Source organism: Nannospalax galili, unplaced genomic scaffold, assembly GCF_000622305.1.
Source record: "Nannospalax galili isolate Female #2095 unplaced genomic scaffold, S.galili_v1.0 scaffold50, whole genome shotgun sequence".
Lineage (NCBI taxonomy): Eukaryota > Metazoa > Chordata > Mammalia > Rodentia > Spalacidae > Nannospalax > Nannospalax galili.
In genome coordinates, this window is record NW_008328749.1 from 2,045,112 (window position 1) to 2,051,902 (window position 6,791).

At 41.5% G+C, this 6,791-nt stretch overlaps 1 pseudogene; it reads right to left on the reverse strand.

Moving 5' to 3' along the window:
* Positions 1-2,325: 2,325 nt before the first annotated feature.
* Positions 2,326-6,393, reverse strand: LOC103731266 (annotated as a pseudogene).
* Positions 6,394-6,791: the final 398 nt, after the last annotated feature.

The following is a 6,791-nucleotide window of genomic DNA, read 5'->3' on the forward strand; positions in this document are numbered from 1 at the left end:
AGCTGACATATAGAAAGTATATTCTTTGGTGGTTGGGTTGAATATTCTGTATTTATCTGTTACATCATTTAATTCAGCTGTCTCTCTGTTTATTCTTTGTCCAATTGACCTGTCTATTGAAGAAAATAGGGTATTAAAGTTGTCCATTATCATTGAGTTGTTGCCAATATCTGTTTTATGGTCCTGGACTACTGATTTTTTGAAATTGGGTGCTCCAGAGTTTGGTGCGTCAATGTTCATGATTGCAATATCTTCTTGGTCAATAGCTCCTTTGATTAGAATGAAATAACCCTCCTTATCTCTTCTGATGAGTTTTAATTTGAAGTCTATTTTGTGAGATATTAAAATTGCAACACCTGCTTGCTTTTTATGGCCATTTGCTTGGATTGCTTTTTTCTACCCTTTCACTTTAAGATAGTGTCTATCCTTGAAGGTGAGATGAGTTTCTTGAAGACAACAAAAAGATGGGTTTTCTTTCTTGATACATTGCATCAGCCTGTGTCTTTTGACAGAGGAGTTGAGGCCATTGACATTTAGTGTTAATATTGAAAGAGGTGGATTGTGTACTGTCATTTTAATTTCTTTGCATTTTTGGCCCTATTTTGTGTTTCCATTGATATACCTTTCTTTATTTTCTTTCTATAGCCTTTTGGGCATACTCATTCCTTTCTTTGGTCCTTTGTATTGCTTCAATTATTCTCTGTAGTGGTTTGGAATTCATGAATTCTTTCAGCCTATTTGTGTCATAGAAAATTTTCTGTTCCCCCTGACCTTGATAGATAGTTTTGCTGGATAAATTATCCATGGTTGTTTAGAACTGGGAATACTCTGTACCAGGCTTTTCTGGTTTTCATAGTTTGCATTGAAAACTCAGGTGTTTTTCTGATGGGTTTTCCTTTATACATAACTTGGTTTTTTTGACTCTAGCAGCTTTCAGTACCTTCTCTTTTTTTCTGTACACTTAATGTTTTTACTATTATATGTCCTGGGTGGACTTTCTGTTCTGATCACATCTTATTGGTGTTCTCTGTACTTTTTGAGTATTTATAGGTATATATTTCCTTAGAGAAATTTTCTTCTATAATCCTATTGAAGATGTGTTCGATACCATTGGTTTGATTTTTCTCTCTTTCCTGTATGCCTATAATATGCAGATTTGGTCATTTCATGTTGTCCCACATTTCCTGAGTATTCCATTCCTGTGTTTTTTTGAATTTTGCATAGTCTTTGCTTAAGGGGTCCAGATCTTCAACTTTATCCTCTAGTCTTGATATTCTGTTTTCCATTTCATATATTCTGTTTGTGAGACATTTTCCTGTTGTTTCTACTTGGTTTATTGAATTTTTCAGTGTTAATTTCCATTTTGGTTTTCTTCACTATTTCTATCTCTATAGTGAATTTGCTTTTTGAATTATGAATTGTTTTTGATATTTCATTAAGCTGTATATTTGTATATTCTTGAGCATCCATCAAAAGTTTCTGCCTTTCTTTTTTGAGTTCTTTGAGTCATTTGTGTTTTTTTCTAATTCTTTGATCATGTTTATGATTGTTTTTTTAAATTCTGTGTCCTGGGTTCTATAGGGTGGTTCTCAATGTTCTGTCCTTCTGTAGGAGTCATGGAGTTTGTTGGGGACATATTTTCCTATTTTTTCATATTATTTGCGTTTTTGCATTGCTGTCTGGGCATATGGCTACTCTTTGTCAGTTTTGTGTTCAACAGGAACTTTTACTCTGCTTTGTTTAATTTAGTTTTGGTTTAGTGTCCTGGCTGAGCAGTTCTGTCTGCCTAAACCTGAAACTGGAATTCGGTGGTGAGGGGGCTGCCTGGGTGAGAATTTAGGGAATCTATGGTAGGATGAGTGGTTGATCTCCTTTGGGAAGGTAGTCCTGGGATTTGGGTTTAAGGAAAAGGAGCCAACACATGAGAGAGGCCTAAGGTGACACTAATGAGAATGGGGTAGCTAGCCCTCCTGTGGAGAATAAGTTGGAGCTGCCAGTGAGAGAGGCCAGCAGGGGACATGGTGGGGGTGGATCCCAGCTGGCCTGTGGGAGAGGTGAGCAGGGGACAGAGTGTAGGTGGATGAGAGAAATAGCAAGGGAGGCACTGAGCTTGATCTGACTTACTGGAGTCCTGGCTCAGCAGGTCTGTTTGCCTGATCCTGAGGCTGGGAATTTTGATATAGTTTTAAACAGAAGAAAAAAAGAAAGTTTTCAGGTAAATAAAAATGCCATTCCCATAAAGGTTTTTTTTAATTTAAAATGTATTCCATACTTAGATTTATCACAGAGAGAACACCACAGGCCAACATGAAATCCACAAAAATGTCACTCATACCAAGAAAGTAGTCTCTTGAGGTCTTTCGGGTAGACAGAGTTGTAGGAATCATTCATTCCATCAGTGATCCCACTAGAATAGATCATCAGTATCCTGCCATCTGTGGAGACACACAAGACATCCTGATGTCATCCCACAGATGTCCCCTCTAAGAACCGACCCCTTCTTTGACATGCTATTTTATTATTGGAGTATGGGGCATTTCAAAGCTAAAGTAGTTACTAGGCTCCATGTACAGTGTCTCCAGTGCTTCTGCACTATCGATAAAGGAGTGTTGTCCAAAATGGTATCAAAATGGTAGCCGTGTTCATTAGTAAACACTCTTGTATACTTGAATGCAAGAATATCATTGTCCACTCCCCAAAGATGCTCCTCTTGCTCAAAGATCCTTTTCTTACATGCGTGTATTTAAAGGATCTTGTCTGTGTGTCTTGTGTTTTCTTTCAGGAAGGCTTCATCCCCTTCACTCTCACCAAAGGCACAGGGAACATTATCCCAGAGCTAGTGCCAGGCCTCTTTGAAGGAGCTCCCCAGGTTTAACCATTTGAGAGACAGCTCTTAGCCTGCTATTGGGCCTTAGTGGAAACTGAACATTTGAAAATGGGCCACCAAGTCACCATGTGACCAGAGCTGCCCATCATGAGCTGGGTGTTATCTGATCCCCCAAGACATAAAGTAGGACGTGCACAGCAACAATTCATTATCAAATGGAAGTGCTATACACATGATTGGTCCTGAGCAGGCCTGGAGGGCACAAGCAAGTTACATGAAGTTGCCCAAATGCCTGTGGTTCCTACGCCTGTTATGATGCCCCTGTTCTCAAGCATGCACCTATGGCTTCATGGGGTGTGCCCTACTATCGGTGGACTGAGGAAGAGAAGGGCTTGGTTTACAGGTGGTTCTGCACACTATGCAGGCACCACTCAGAAGTGGACAGCTGCAGCATTACAGCCAATTTATGGAACAATCCTGAAGGACACTAGGGAAGGGAAGCCTTCACAATGGGCAGAACTTCCGACAGTGCACATGGTCATGCATTTTGCTTGGAAGGAGAAATGGCCAGAAGTGTGATTATATACTGATTCTTGGGCTGTAGCCAATGGTTTGGCTGGATGTTCAAGGACTTGGAAGGAGCACAATTGGAAAATTGGTGAGAAATACATTTGGGGAAGAAGTATGTGGATAGATCTCTCCAAATGGGCAAAGGATGTGAACATACTTGTGTCTCATGTAAATGCTCATCAAAATGTGGCTTCAGCAGAAGTTGAGTTTAATAATCAAGTAGATCGGATGACACACTCTGTGGATTGTCAGACTCTTTCTTCAGCTATCCCTATCATTTCTCAATGGGCCCATGAACAAAGTGACCATGGTGGCGGAGATGGAGGTTATGCATGGGCTCGACAGTATGGACTCCTACTCACGAAAGCTGACCTGGCTACAGCTGCTGATGAGTGCCAGATCTGCAAACAGCAGAGACCAACACTGATATGGCACTATTCCCTGTGGTGACCAGCCTGCAGCCTGGTGGCACGTTGACTACATTGGACCACTTCCATCTTGGAGGGGACAGTGATTTGTTGTTAGGGGAGTAGATATTTATTCTGGTTATGGATTTGCCTTTCTTACATGTAACGCTTCTGCCAAAACTACCATTCAGAGACTAACAGAATGCCTTATCCACCATCATGTTATTCTGCACAGCATCGCTTCTGACCAGGGAACTCACTTCACAGACAAAGAAGTGCGGCAGTGGGCCCATGGTCATGGAATCCACTGATCTTACCATGTTTCCCACCATGCTGAAGCAGCTGGCTTGATAGAATGATGGAATGGCCTCTTAAAGACACAGTTACAGTGCCAATTAGGTGGCAATAGCCTAGAGGGCTGGAGCTGGGTCCTCCAGAAGTGTATGCTTTGAATCAGCATCCAGTATATGGTACAGTTTCTCCTATAGGCAGTATTCATGGGTCCAGGAATCAAAAGGTGGAAGTGGAAATGATTCCACTCACTGTCACACCTGGTGACCCACTAGGAAATTTTTGTATCCTGTACCCCTGACTTTGCACTCTGCTGGCTTAAATGTTTTGGTTCCAGAGGAGGGAGTGCTTCTGGCAAGAGAGACAACAACCATTCCATTGAACTGGAAGCTAAGACTTCCCCCTGGCCACTTTGGGCTTCTGATGCCCTTAAGTCAGCAGGTTAAGCAAGGAATAACAGTATTTGGAGGGGTGATTGACCCAGACTACCAGGAGGAAATTGGACTGGTTCTCCACAATGGAGGTAATGACGATTATATCTGGAAGGCAGGAGATTCCTTAGGGCAACTTTTTGTGTTAACATGTCCTGTGATTAAGGTCAGTGGGAAACTGCAACAACCCAATCCAGACTGGACAACAAATGGCCCAGACCCTTCAGGGATGAAAGTATGGGTCACTTTTCCAGGGAAAGAGCCAAGACCTTCAGAGATGCTTGCTGATGGTGGAGGAAATACAGAATGGGTAGTACAGCAAGGTAGTTACAAATACCAGCTTAGGCCACATGACCAGTTGCAGAAACGTGGATTGTATGTGACGTATTTTTGTCCTATTTGGTTAAAATAGGCTTGTGCATGTATACACATATGTTAAGTAGATACTTGTGTTATTCTTTTTTGAATGTGTAATTGAGATAAGTGTTAAGTGGTTAAGTGTTGTGAACCTATATGATTATATTGGGTTATGAGATACTAAAGGACTAGGCATTCCTTGAAGACCTTATCACCTGCTCTAAGATATATAATGCGTAGGTCATTGTATGATGGGATAGTCTATCATGTTAGGTGAAATTATGACCTCAACATTGTTTCCATTTGAAAATTAAGCATGACATAGAGAGATGCTATTGGATGTCAAGTTGACAAGGGGTGGACTTGTGATGGCTAATCCTGGGTGTCAACTTGACTAGATCTGGGATTAACTAAAATGAGAGAGATCTTCTTAATTGGATCATCTGAAGCTGGAAGACATACTCTAAATATGGGTGTTACCTTCTGATGGCAACCCATATAAAAGGCCATGGCAGAGGAGAACTCCTGACTTCTTGCTGCTTGCCATCTCTCTCACTGGTGAATTCATCTTACTGCTGTAGCCTGAAGACTAGCTGATCTTTTGGAATTCATCAGACCTTAATTTGTCAGACCTTCAGCACCAGATTGGGAGTACTGAGACCTTCAGCCTCGTGGACTGAGCGACTACAGAGTCTCAGCCTCTCCAATATGGTGCAGCCATTGTTGGACTACGCAGACTCTATCCTGTGAGCTAAGCTGATAAATCTCTATACATATATATTCATTCTACTGGTTCTATTTCTTTGGAGAACCCTAACTAATACACACCCCAAAGAGTTCTAGTTAAATTAACAGAGTTGGTACACAAACTAGCAGTTAAGATGTGATGGCTTTATAGTTTTGAAAACTATTTGCTGTCCTTCCTGCTAATATCTCAAAGCCTACTGGATGCAAGGTCTCTATCTCTTATTTTCCTTTCCTCAATGTCTCTACTTCTTGAAACTCTACATGTTTGATTTGGCATGGCTTCCTTATATAGCAATCTTGTGTCCAATATCACAAGGTCAGACCTCTGATCTTTCAAAAGACTAACACTGCTCACAAGGTCAGAGATCAATGTTGAGCTCTTCAGGGAGGACACAGGACATGCTGCTCCTGCCCACGGAGAGGCCAGGCCCTGGTGTCCCTTCATTGTTTATCTGAGAAAGTTCTGCTTGAGCTTTTTCAGTTACTAGTGCAGTCAGATACTCTTGGATGTTTAAATAAACATTTTCCTAGGTCAATACTTCTGCTGAAAGAGGTATATCTGGTGATTTTCCTGGCCCAGTAGGGAATGATTTGGGGTCACTGTGCCTTATGACTGGCAGTTCACACTCTTTACTCCATGACCTGGAAAACTAGTGTCTTTTTTCAGTATCTTCATAACTTTAAATGTTCCCAAATCTATTATAGCATCTGTGGCTTTCAGTGCAGAAATTAGAACAGATGGTTTATAAACTTTACTCCTCATGGTGACATTGAGAGGTTGCCCCATGACATCATTTGATACTCCTATAACATTGTTGAGGCCAGAGCCTTGTCCAGTAGGATGGTGGACTCACTACTGAATTGCTGGAGGGCATGGTAGAGTCATTGTGTTAGTCAGGAAGTTCTTAGGTCTTCTTTGCCTTTTTCTGTGGTCTGCTGTTTTAGAAGTGTTTTATGGGCTGGAGAAATGGCTCAGCAGTTAAGAACACTGACTGTTCTTGGAGAAGACCTGGGTTTGAATCCCAGCACCTACATGGCAACTAACAACTGTCTGTAACTCCAGTTCCAGGGGAGCTGACAGCCTCTTCTGTCCTCGCAGGCACTGCACAACACAGGTGTACTTACCGACATGCAGGCAATATATGCATATACATAAAATAA